The sequence below is a fragment of the Ixodes scapularis genome, unplaced genomic scaffold, assembly GCF_016920785.2.
Source record: "Ixodes scapularis isolate PalLabHiFi unplaced genomic scaffold, ASM1692078v2 PGA_scaffold6__148_contigs__length_123643588, whole genome shotgun sequence".
Lineage (NCBI taxonomy): Eukaryota > Metazoa > Arthropoda > Arachnida > Ixodida > Ixodidae > Ixodes > Ixodes scapularis.
Genome location: NW_024609881.1, coordinates 73,206,701 through 73,220,651, shown reverse-complemented (window position 1 = coordinate 73,220,651; position 13,951 = coordinate 73,206,701). Strand labels below are relative to the sequence as shown.

At 45.8% G+C, this 13,951-nt stretch overlaps 1 pseudogene; it reads left to right on the top strand.

Annotated features, from left to right (window-relative positions):
- Positions 1 to 12,165: 12,165 nt before the first annotated feature.
- LOC121047622 lies at positions 12,166 to 13,725 on the top strand (annotated as a pseudogene).
- The last annotated feature ends 226 nt before the right edge of the window (positions 13,726 to 13,951 follow it).

Sequence of the window (13,951 nt, the reverse complement as noted above, 5' to 3'; positions counted from 1 at the left end):
TTGTTGTTGGCTGTTGTCCTGTTTATTGTGAGGACACAAAAGAGTTGCTTGGGGCTTTGTGAGGCATATCTTCTGCTAGAACCTTTTCACTTGGAAACGTTGGGAGTGTCCGCTTCTTTTGTGATATAGTGGAACCTGTAAAGTCACGGTGCAAAGGACAAGTCGTATGTGATTGGTTGTTGACGACGAAAACGAACTATATAAGAGGAAGTTTTTGAAATAAACGTGTAGCTAAGTTTGAGACCTGTCTGTTTTTTCTGTTTCTTCTGCTCTTCAAAAAACCCCCCCAGTCTCAGGGTAAACGACGAAATGGTATAATACCTATTTCAGACGGGCGCCTACACTCTCAAGAAAAAAGGGTGTCAAAAGGTGTATTCGTATACCCTTTGTCCGATATAATACAAACCCATACTTCAATTCGACATGCAGCGCCCTACAGTCGAACAGACGGCCCGAAATTTTACGAGGGGCTTGATAGCCGTGTGGTACAACTTATTAAAATAGCTAATGTACGTTTTACTGAACACGAAAAAAATAATCCGGTTTTTTTCGGCCCTACTGTAAAAATTCGGTGTTTTCTTATGTGGTCTTTGATGCGTACTTTAGCTATTTAAAATGTTGTACCACATGGCTAGCAAGCCCCTTGAAAAGTTTCGGGCCCTCTGTTCGACTGTACGTCGAATTGAAATTCTAGGGTGTATTATATTGGACAAAGGGTGTAAGAATACACCTTTTGACACCCTTTTTTTTGTTTAGAGTGTAAAAGGGCCTTTACGCCGAAGGCCTTGAGGATTTTCGAATCACCTTTAAAGGTCTGCGGTGCCAGAGAGCGCGAGTAAATCTCATTTAGACGACATTTACAGCGATTGAAGTCTGTTCACACGCATAAAGCACGTTCACGCAAGAAAAATAATATCATGGCGATAAACATAATTTCTTTTTCTTAAGCAAACAAAAATTAAAAAAAAAAAAAACTAAATGACGAGATTTGTCGACTGATTAGAATTAAGTCCACCTTAAAACCAAGGAAAGTGTTTTTTTTGGCAATTAGCGGCAGCCCTGAACGTCTTGCTCAGTGCGCACGCTCCCTGGGAAGTACCTAGGTCCCTCTTTCTAATGTTGGTTCAACGCTAACGTAGCCACGTAGCTCTGCGTTGTCTGTGCGCACAGTGTTGCCAGACCACCAAGTAGTTTCGCAACTCGCCCCATTTAAAAAGAGGGGAAAAAAACGAACATCGATTCAATCTTGTTTTCGGATGCGAAAAGGATGCACCTGGTAGCAACTACCAAACTTCTCGGCGTAAGCGGGATCGGGCGTTTTTTTTCAGCTTTTTTTTTTATTATTGATATTTTGTTTCACAAATCTTGAGAAAAAATTGAGGAAAACAATCGATGACAACGCGAAGAAACATACGGACGTTATCGCGCTTGCTGAAGCCATATACAAGTGTTGAACTGGGCTCTAACCTTTTCACGAAGTTGTACCGAACCTCTTTATGACTTTTTTATGCGCGTTGTGGAGTCGGTTTGCGGTTTTCTTGGTGCGCAAGCATGCAGCTCAATGTGTGCGGACAATACCGAGTGTTTTAATATTCTACGCCACAAACTATAATTGAAGATGCGTATGGTTAACAGTAACAACAAAAGCTGAAAACACCACAGAGCCCTCATTTTAATGTCATATATTAAAAATATAAATAATTACGTTGGAAAGCCAAAAAGACACCTCATTGCTTTGCAGCGATTTCTATACACTTTCTCTGGCGTCGGTAAACGAGGTTTGTAAAACACATCTAAAACAAAACAGGAGATTGTTGTTAAAATATTCTTGAATATAAAACATAACAGACCGAGGCTACGTGTCTGTTTGCTCAACATTCACAGAGAAGGGATTTTGCTATCGCAGTGGCTGGAAATTGGACGGCCGCGGTGGCGAAAACTTACGTTGCGGACGTCGAGTGGAGAACACGGGCGGTGCCAACCTGATTTCACAAACTAATTTTTTTATCTCTTTGTCTCTTTTTTGTCGCAGCCGAGGTAAAAAAAATTGTTTAGTCTTGAGAAATTCAATGCAGTTTTTCTGCCAGGGTTGAACAAATCTTCATTAATAGCGAAACATCCGTCAACTGTGCTTGAGGTGAATGTTATCTGAAACCAATTTAAGCTCTTGCAACGCCTGCAAAATATTGCCCAGGGCACAGTTTCCATTAAAACACAAAGCTTTCTAAAAAAGAAACACCTCTTGCAAATAAAAAACAGAAAATAAAAACTTTGAGTCGCATGCAATACCGTAGAGCAGTCTACCGCTAAACAGTACGATTTCATCCGTATTCGCATCGAAAAAAGAATTCGAAGTGTCCCCAGAGATGAAACGCATGACGGCCTAGCTCTTTGTCCACGTTGGGTGATCGGTGGGAAGTCAGAAAACAATAAAAGTTCCGAATTGCACTCAGCGGCAGAGCGTCCATGCCCTGGAAGGAAATGCGGAGAAACCGAAACTCAAGACGGCTTCCCGCACAGTGTTCCCAGACCACCAAGTAGTTTTGCAGCTCGCATCGAAGTAGTTTCGTTTTCACGCAGAAGGGTTTGGGTTTTTGTATTGCAGGCGTTGAATCAAGTCATCGGAACACTTGATACAATCAAAGCGACTTTTGGATGCTGAACAATTTCTGCCGGACATTGCAACAGAATGACGCAATAAAAATAACACTAATTTCAGTATAGTAAAGGTTTTTTAGTTTTTTTAATTATAGCTCAATTTGGGAATTTTAAGCTAAACTGCTGTTTTATAGATTAGTCTGGGAGTACAAAAAGTATAGAATTTTATTAACTGATTTTCAGGCGTTCGATTGGGTCCTATCCACTGATTTTTGTTTTCCCCACCTGGCAACACTGGGACACTGGGACCCTGTGCGCAGTTTCATGTGCGTAACGGCGCGATGTACAATTTTCAAATTTGTGTCGTAGTATAAGTAGTTTTTAACCAGTTTCGGAGGTGCTTTTGATGCGTGTGTACTTTTGAAAAGTGATAAGATTCTAATAGACCGATTTCACCAGCCAGTTTGACCACGCCACCGCTGCCGCACTGCATTGAGGGTCTTTCTGCGCGTGCGACAATTTTGCTGTAGCTCCGCGCGTGCAGGGCACGAGCAGTCTCGTGCACTGCGAATTGCTTCCTGTGAACTAAAGTTATGGCAGCCTCGCGCATGCTCCGAACGCTTGTTGAGATCGGATCAGCGTTCTGGCAAGGAAGAAATAAGCGGAATGCGACCGTTGGAAGGAGCGAGTAGTGACTCCGATCGAGCTAAGCGAGGAGGCGGAGAAACTACAAGAACTAGAAAAACACCCCAAGGCAAACCTCAACGAAAGACAGATAACAAGGCCAGCAAGCCGAGTAAGAAGGAGACAACAAAACAAGCAAATACGACCGAGAATGACGGTGGAGGGATGGTAAAGTGCGAGGGATGCGACCGATGGGTAGATCTAGAGGCGACGCCATTTGAAGCACTTGAGGCAGAGGCAAGCCGTTACAGATGCGCGCTGTGCATCAAAAGAGAGGTACTACAGGAGATTTCAGAGAATGCCCTGATGAAGGCGAAAGAAGAATGGAGAGAACGAGAGGTGTGTCTCAATACGCTTTTTGAAGAGGAGAAAACATTGAGGACGGCAGAACAAGCTAAAAGGGAGAAGCTAGAAAAATAAGTTGCGGAGCTCATCAACACACTAGAGGCAATGCAAGGTGAGACGAGGAAGGAAAGGAGGCCCCCGAGCCTGCACATGACGCAAGAAGGGGATGGAAGGATACAGGAGAGGGGCCGGGTCAGGCAAGATAGATTGATGGCACCTCCGACAGGTCAAAGAAACTCCCAGGTCGGAAACGGAGCCCAGAAAGTGGTATAGACGAGGACAGCGAAGTGATAGACCAGAACGGGGAGAAGGCAATCAGGGTAGAAAACGAAGAGAAGACAGAAACTGAGGAAGTGACTCATGGACATAGAAAAGACGGACAACACGGGGGCAAAGACAAAGATTGTCTTCCTTCTAGGTGATGCCAATGCGGAGAAACTAAAGCCTGTACTGGAGGAGAAGGTGAAGGATATGCTAGAATGAAGACATGGTTCAAGTCAAGGGCAACTTTGGGACAAACTTTGGAACAAGCAAGAGATCTGAAAGAACTAGATGAAGAAAAAAGATCCCTCGTAGTCATCCACGGAGGCATGGAGGATGTCATGAGTGGACAGGAGGTCACCAGCACGATCGAAACGACAAGGGTCCAACTGAAAGAACTGCTGGAGAAGCCGCAATGGCACTGCTATGCGATATGTGCGGTACCTATGATACAAACAATAGGACAAGAGAGCTTGCAGAGAGCAACGGAACTTAACGGCAGCCTGAGGAGACTATGCAGAGAGATGGGCCCACGAGTGGATTTCGTCCCAGTGACGGGAATGTGGAATAGACCAGGTTGGCTGCAAGGGACACAGTACTCGAAGGAGGTGGCAGAACATGTGATGACGAGAATGAGTGCTAGGTTTCGAGCTTTTTTAGAGACCCCAAGGGTGCCCAAAACACCGAGGAGAAAAGAAGGCAAACGAGATCAACTGGAAGGGCTGCTGAGAGCCTTGATGGAACAGCTGCAAAGCAGTTAGATGAAGGATGCGACGAGCCTGGGGCAGAGGGGCCAGGGCAGGCAGCGAGCAGGTGAGACTAAGGAGAGTGAGCTTGAATTTGTTTGGTGAAGGCATCAGAAAAAAGCGACATAGAAGGGGACGTAAACGCAGGGAGAAACTCAATCTTGCTTTCTTGAACGTACAGGGGGGTCGAAGAGAAAGGAAATCGGAAGAGATATACAACCACATGCGGCAAGAACGGATAGCCCTGTTTGGGGGGGGGGGGGGGGGGGGGGGTGGAAACCCACCTTAGGGGGGAAGAGGTACCACCTCATGACCAAGACTTTGTGTGGGAGGGCTGCAACCGAACAACGGAGGACAGAGGAGGAAGGGGCATTGTGTGTCTTTGGATCAAAACGCAGCAATGGACCCGAAGGACCCCTGAATGTAACGAGCACATGTGGATGCTGGAAAAGCTGATGGGTACCCTATTGAAAAAGGCCAATATGAAGTCGGCTTATTGGAAATATTGTATTCCAATGAAGATGATGGGAACCAATAAAAACGTATTGTTATCCGATTAACCCAATAAGCACGATGGGAATTCATATCGGAGCACAATATCCCGATATAGTATGCGGTTATTGGTATACAACAGGATATTGGAGCACAATATCCCGATATAACTTGCGGTTATTGGTATACAACACGATATCGGAGCACAATACCCCGATATAATACACGGTTATTGGAATAGAATACGACATGGCGTGCATATTGGTGACCGACATGGACATACTGTACGGCCACACGATATACAAATATCGGTCGTCGATCATGGGACCAAAGGAGAATACAATATGATATCGCGCGCATAAATCTCAGAACGCGGATACCAAGTTACCAACATGAATTACGTTGGCATATCCACACGGCAATACGCGAGAAATATATTGGGTGTGGATGCACACATAGTATAAACCTTCTGCGTTGCGAACACATTAACATTGATCGACAGTGCAAGTATGTACAGCTGTTAGTACGGCACACAGTACACACAGCCTCGCGCGTTTGAAACTAGACAACCACCAAACCATTCAGAATAACTAAAGCCGGAACACCCGCCGCGACCTACCTTTTAATGACAAAGCCCAATAACGACGTGCTCATTGGAGTGATTGTTTTCCAACAAATGTTTATTGCAGTTGTAATGCAACAAAAGTTGATCGCCAAACGATAAACCCAACGTACCGGGATACAATTCGATGTTGCAACACAACATCGCAATACAACAAGAAACCATCGGTGTTGAGACAACACCACCAGACCGAATACAATATCAATACAAAGTTACCGACGGCGAGAAACACAACATCAAACACGATATGTTCGAAGTTACCGGTGTTGGGACCGAAATCGAACACGATACGTGGCAATGTCGGTTCGCACGATAAAATAATGAGGGTGAATAGGTTTGACAGGTCACGTGCATGTAGTTGCTTCTTACGCGCACATTTATCGATATTGACCCACCTTTCTGGGTAATCCTACGTGGTACACAAAATCCACGACGACATGCGAGCACATTTCACCGACCACTTTTCGTCGCCTGTTTCGCGAGATTCACACACTGTACAAAAAACGACGTGAAAAATACGTGCATTTGCGCCATCAACCGATACGTTACAGCCTCGTTTTTCGAGAAGATAGTTTTCATCGCCAACCCGCGCGCGCGCGCGCAAGCTCGCGCTTTGGAAGCAGTTTGAACTTCGAACTGTTCGAACTTCGAAGGGAGCGAGCCCGGCGAGCCCGCAATGCCCGCGAGTCGGCGTGCTGCCGAGCCAGCAGAGCGGCCGAGAGAGCTGAGAGAGCCGAGAAGCCGAGCATGCGCAGTGCGCAGCGGGCGGGCGGGCGGACGTCGGTTGCGCGCAGGGTGTTGGAACGATATGTTTTTCGTTCCGTTTTCATTTTCGTTCCATACGAAAAATTTCCGTTTCGTTTCCGCTCCGGAACGAAAAAATAATGCTCCGTAACGGTTCGTAACGGGTTCTTTCTATAAAAAAAAATCGCAACAAAAATTAAAAGGAACGTGACGTTTATTTTTACACAAAAATAGATAATTCAGGCGCTCCAGAGGAATCCGCGGAAACGACATTGCTTCTGAGATCATGTTCATTGCCTTGAGAATGAGATCATGATCAAGGCACCGAGCATGATCTCAGAAGCATCACATCATCAAGTGTGCTCGGTGAAAGGCAGGACCTCTGGTCCGATAAAATAAATTTCAGCGCCGAGAAGGCCCTGACGGCCCATAGGTATGAAGAAGTACACTTTTGCAACAGAGTCTCAGACTGCCGTATCCGTAGAAAAACAAAAGATGGACTTCTACAACGCCGGGTCACAAACTTCCCGCGCTTGCCGTGATCTGTTGTCTGTCTGTGTCGTCCGAAGAAAGCATGGAGGGAGAGGGCGCAAGAGCCAAGGAGAGCATTGCGAGCGTGTGGAGGCGTCGCGCCACCGCGCTCTCATTGGTGGGAAGCAATGGCGCCTTGAGTCATGTTTTTTGTTTCTCGTTGTATTTTTTGTCTTTGTTTTTGCTATGCTTGTTCGCCCGGAGTTTAGACGCGGGGGCGATGGCTTGCTTGTCTTCTCTTTAATTATGGTACAAACCAACGGCAGTCTCTTCGCTGCGTGAAACGAATTACTGAAATACCTGATATTTTCCCTTGAACCGAAAACCGATAAGAAAATTTTTCGGTTTCACTCCGGAACAAAATAATAAATAATGTTTCGATTACGTTTCTGTTCCGCCAAAAAATATCGTTTTTTTCGTTTTTCGTTTTTGGTTTTCGTTTTGTTCCGATACCCTGGTTGCGCGACCCGGCTCCCGGCCGCGTATTCGGAGATCCCCTCCGGCAGAGCCCCGCGAGAGAGAAAAGAAGGAGGGAGAGGAGGAAAGGGAAGAGGGAAGGATACCGCGATTGGCTGACAGAGTCACGTGGTACCACGCCACTATGGGCTCTTCTAAGCTGCGTGCAGCCCCCCTCCCCCCCGCTACCACCGTTGAGCAGACGACCGCCGTTTTGGACTACTCCACGCCCCAGTCGAGAAAATGCAGTGGTGCAGTGCTAGATATTGGAAGACATCGTTGGTGTGACAGTGGATAACATACGCGCACAGGTCTCAATGCTGACTGGGCAGCACGCTACGGCCGCTTTATGCATTACGCCGTAGCGTTCACGTACGCCAAGACGGAAGGGTGTGTTTAGGCCTAAGGAGCCGCGACCGCAGCCGGCGTTCCGAAGTTGTTTACGGCCTGAAAATAAACTCAGCTCGTTTGTCTTTCGCTAAAACGCCCCAGTGTAGGTACTGATCTTACCATTCGCACGACGCGCTGCTGCGGTGTTGTTTAGTCCTCGTCTGCCCTACCGCGGTACCCAACTCGCCGCTTGGCAGTATCCACGGGCGTAACATCGTTTGCCCGTTGCTGCCCTCAACAGGAATCGCGCCAGTGAGGTATGTACAGTACGTGAGACGCCGACGGAACACAAGCGGTGCACGTGGGGATTGCGCTTTGCATATATACGCTGTCACGCCTCGGCAAGAGTCAATCGCGCTCTCCGCTTCCGTTCGAAATGGACAAGTGCATTTTCACGCTTTCGGCGAAAGATACCTATACCCAATGTCAGCTTTGTTGTGCTCCACTGGAGAAGGTACTATCGGAAACAATATGAGCGTGAACGGAGGCGCGTTCACGCTCATGGTGTTTCCGATGGTGCTAAACCATAAGCGCAGCTGCCTCGACCAGCGCTTTTATTGCGCGAGCACTCGAGGAGCTGAAGCATGCTCGCGGGCAGCGTCCACGCACTCGTGCACCCACAGTGCAGCACAAAGCCGACTCCAAGTGTAGCGATTATTTTGCAAAATTAGCGAAGGAAGCAGGCAGTGAGAAAATATTCCACAAGCCGACCGGCGATTTACTGTCATCGTCCTCACTTGCAGCCTCACCTGCAGCGACAACTGGGCTCGTGTGAATGAATTGGCTGATGTCAAGGATTGTCCTTGTTTTACTTACCTTAGCCTTTGCAATATGTGATATGCACATATTTGCCCTCTATCTGATGTGCATGCATGCTGCAAACAGCAGGTGTCAGATTTGTCCTAGCTATGCTCGCCTCAGAATATCTGCGATGAATTGTATGCACATGTCTGCAAGCCGCTGATAGCCGCGCCCGAGTGACTTGGAGCCTGTGCTAGACAGTGCGAGGGCTGGCTTTGCCTGCCTGACCTCGCACTGTCTGGCACAGTGCGAGGTCAAGCAGACTTTTTGAGATTACAAAAACCTGGCCCAACTGACACACGGCAGTGGCAAATACGTAGCCCAGACATGAAGGGAAACCGATCTTGGGCAGTATAAACATTGTTTCAGCAACAGGGTTTCAAAATGCAGCTGCAAAAAGATGCACTGCGTATCGTTCACAGCTTTGAACATTGCCAGTGAGGTTTCTTTCTCCAGAACCTACAAAAATAAGCGCTCCCATCTCAGTTTGTCCTCGTTTCAAACCCTGGTGGCGGTATCTTTTTCCCGAAGCTTCAAAAAGTAAGCACTTTCATCTCAGTTTGTCCTCGTTTCAAATCCTAATGGTGTTAACCACTTGCGAGGCTGCATCAGCACCAATTTCCACTACAGAATACTGGCACTTCTGGCCGCATACCCTTCCCGAAGCATGTGCAGTCGAACTATGAAACGCCTCATTTTTCTGAAACCGATAAAAAAAATATAAGACGTAAGATATTCTCAGGTGATCAGCTTGGTCAACTATGTGCGCAAGACCCCACAATCAAACTTCTCGGTCTATAACTGGTCAGCCTTGCACGCAACTTTACAAACCAATTTATTTCAGGCATATTACACTGGCATTCACAACAGCAAGTTTACAACAGGAGCACTGGCAATGCGCAAATACACGCAACCAAAAATATGAAGGAAGCGTAACGAGACACTGTTGGCTAGCACTCTACGTAGTTAAAGGCAAATAGCCTTTAACAGTTCTCTGCAAAGTCCTGTTTGAGTGTTAGGCACTTTTCCTAGTGCTGCCCACCCGTAGAAAAAAAAAAGTTATTTCGCTTGGTCGTCGCGCCAGTCACGTACAGCGTTTATGACGGCTTTCTTACCGGAGTGGCTGTCTTTTCAGATCTCGTTTGGGTGCAGGGAATGGATGAAAGTGACAGTGCCAAATCCAGCGAGTGGGGTGCGTCGGATAAGAGTTCAAGTCACATTCATGGAACTGCGGTGGGGATACTGCGCAATGGTCTTGGAGGAAAATCAGGCTGGTGTGTTCAAGATTCCTGCAATGTTTCTCGGCAATGGTGGCTCACCATTTTTTTTGCAACACGACGGGCTGGATGGAGTGCTGCTGAAATGATGTGGAAATAGTAAAGTTACAAACCGGCAGTTTTTTTTTCTCTAATGCACTAGTTTATTTCTATGTAGGCTCATTACTGTCAAACATTGTGCATATGAATCCAATAAGGGGTAACTATTTTTAAGTAGCCATTAAAAAAGTTAACACTATTAGTGGTCACACTAAGGAGGGATGAAGAGAAAGAAATAATAAACCTTTGTTGAAAGTCAGTGGTGTTTTTTATTCTTTTTTTTGTGTGTTTGTGTATTTTGTACAAACCGACATATAGCAACACGGAGCATCCACCCATTCCAAGCGCCCACCCCCACATTTTGTAACATGTGAAAACAACATGCACAGTATATATATGCATGCTTTGATGAGTGGGCTAGCACACACCAGCTCTGAGCACACGGGGCGAAAGTTTGCGCTGCGGAACCCAGAGATCAATCCCCACTCCTGCCCGTTTCGATCTGGATGAGCATCGTACCGGCCTGTGGTCGTGTATCAATACTGTGTGATGCACATTAAAAGACCGAGGCCTAGCCATTGTACTGCACTGGCTAAATTGCTCATCTACAGCCGAGATAAGTTGCCCATCAAAGCAGACTAACTTTAGGCTGTATAAACATACACACAATTGTGTGTGTGTGTGTGTGTGTGTGTGTGTGGGTGTATTGTTTTTAATTCATGATTTAAGAAGCCTTTATCCCCAATATTTTGTTATCTCAAAATTTTGAGAGGGCGCTTGCTCGCTATTTTAGGGTAGCCTGCCACTCAGTTTTCCTAGTATCGGAATTAGGGACGAGGACCATCTATATGCCACATGGAAGCTGCACATCAGGAGGATAGCCAGGCTGGGCAGGTATACTCGAAAATGTATTCTGGATTACGAATACTGCAATAGTTGTACTGAAATAAATTAAAAAAAAATTAATGTACTTGTCATTCTAGAAGCTGCAAGATTGTGGGCACTGACAGGATAATTAACGCGTGCCAGGTTACTTCGTTGCAAAGCGAAGACATTAAAAGCACACAGTCTCTATGCTCTATTTCACCCTATGATGTACCACAGAACAGGCAACAAGTGCGAGCTCCTGCTCTGGGGCACATCTCGGCGGCTGTGGGTGCGTTTGGTTGTGCTTTAGTTATGCATCGTGTTTCTGCTTCTTTACGGCAGCGTTTAGCCAAATTATAGGAATTCACCAGCCAGCTGATGCATCCATGCTCGTTCCAATAAAGATTTGAAAGACCGACCTTTCTGTACTACAGCTGAGGTACATACCTTATAAACTATCTATATATTAGCTAGAAGTGTCGCCATATTCTTTAGTGGTCTTTAGACGTATGCAGACACCTAGGCGCAAAACGGAGACTGTGGACTGACACCATTGGGGGGACAGAGAGCAAAGAAGGAAAACGAAAAATCTCAACATTGTAAAACCCGAGACTTGAGACAAAAAAAGAAGACGAAAAGGGAACAATACAGACACAGGTCCCCTTCTTTTTGTTTCCTTTTTTTTGCCCTAAGTTTCGGGTTTTACAATGTTGAAAGTTCACCCGCTCGCTTGCATTTTCTCTGCAATTTCTACCGAAAAATTCCGACAATACCAACCAGCGATAGGGTTGCCGCCATTACTGATGCCGATGTCTATGCATTCTGCTACCGATCTTACAGCAGATTCTGTTCCCGCAAGTGTGGGGAAACATTGTTTTATAATTTATGAGCAGCAAGAAAACATATTATACAATATCAAAACAAACCTAAATGCGTCGTTCAACTTATATTTCTACTTTTGTGACTACTGATTTAACCGCACTAAAAGCAAGAGCGAAGCGGTCACGTGATTGCGCAGCGAGTTTTTCCCTGCTACGGCCAGCACGCCCTACCATTTACGAAAAGCAGACGCCCCTCGGCATAATTTCTCGATCCAAGATAATAGATAATACAAAAACGACTTGTAGCACAATTTGCAGTGCCACCCTGAAAACTTAAAAGCTGATATGCATTTTTGCTTTTGCAAACCTTTGCGGTCGGCGCGAGCGGACGCGCTCGCGCCGAGCGCACCAACCAGCACGAAGGCGCGAAAATTGCGAAGTTTTGAATTACAGGCATTGAATTCAGTTATGCTTTTGTTCTACCTGTGATAATGGCGGGCTCCGAGATTTTCACGTGCGAGGTAGACACCGAGAACTGCGTCGAAAACATCGACGTGCTTCGCGTCGCTCTCAGTAGTGACGGTGATGCATACCAGTGGCTGGAAAGCTACCGCCAAGCTACGGATACATCCTGGATTGTGGACTGGGAACTTCCAAACCCAACGAGGTAATCAGAAACTTTACCCGCTCTCCCTGCTCATCTGTCACATACCATACCGTTTGCTAATCTCGTAAGAATGTTAATGGGTTGCACGGCCACCACCAATCGGTTGCAACTGATTAACAGGAACTGCTCTCCTGATGTGAAGCCCGTCCGCTAATTATTTCAATCTGCAGGAACAAGGTTCATTTGTAGGACTCTACGTGTGCACATGACAAAAAATACATTTTTTTTACTGGTTTAAGACATGCATCTTTTAAAATTAATGTTTGTCAAAAGAGTTTGTTTGTCTAATATTTATGCTACAACACGAAGTTGATTTGCGGGCGAAACCGAAACCGAAACCACCCCTATGGGACTATGATGATGAGAGGTGCAAACGGTATCATCATCCCACAAGGGCACAATTTCGGTTTCGCCCGCAAATCGAATTCGTATTGTAACATAACTATTGTTGTTTTCTTGATTTTTTACGAACATTTATTTTGGGTCATGCATCTTTAACCAGATAGAAAAAAAAAATCCGAAGTTGTTTCCTTCTTCTTTTTTTTTGTCTGTCAGAAACAAAGTTGTTCAAAAAGTTCACTTGAACCAAACATACCTCAGACAATAAAATAATCTGAGCTCGTGTGATTTGTTTTCGTTTCCAACAGGGTGGTGTTCCACAAAAAGGGGCGGTGCCAACACAGCAACCTTAACAAGACTGTTGGTTCACGCTCGACCGACTGTCCTGCGTTTGTTGACATCAAAATAAAGAAGGTCACAAAAGACACCAAAAAGCGTGACCCATTCCTGAAGAGGGTGTTGCCTCTGCCTGCGGTCATCAGGCTCAGGGAAGAACATAATCATGTGCTCAACTGTGCCGATGGTCTGCGCTTCCTGCGGAGCACCCCCGACACTCGAGCCTGCTTTTACAACTACTTCAAAGACGGCCTCACACCAGCAGAAGCCATTGCGCTCCATGCTCAGAAGCTGGCAGCTCAGGAGCACACCGCTGAGCTGCTGGCCAGTGGTGCTGTGAACCCGTGTGGAAACACCGTCTACCATTGGTTCAGGGTGTGACGCAAGAACGCCTTTGGTGGTGATGCAGTGGATCCACTGATGAAGCTGGCCGAGAAGGAACCCACCTATTTAAAACAAGGTAAAGTCAGCTGCCATCGGAGTGAAATATGTTTTACTATGAGTTGCTTTCTCTGGGTTCCTGTAAGGTTGTCACGGCAGTCACACCTCTACAGCTTCTGGTTGCCACTGTGTACTAAAAATAGTGACTTATTGGCCATATAATTTTTTTCTTTCTGTAAGAGGAAAGCAAAGATGGAGACGAGTTCTGAATAATCAGTTATACCATAAACCTGAAGGACAGATGGTAAAAGGAACCCAATGCTTCTAACAGTGCACACAATGTTTCTGGCCAAAAAGGTTTCTCATATAGCCACAACTCCCAGCAACTCATGATGGACGACTGTCGAAAAAACACTGCTGGGTCATTCCTTTTGACATTTTTATTGGTTCTTCAAGATTTATAATTTTCCACACCAGTGTTTTTATTCCTGAGGAAGATACAAAAACACTTTATTTTGCAAAAGAATATTCAAAAAGCCTCTTTACACTTTTCA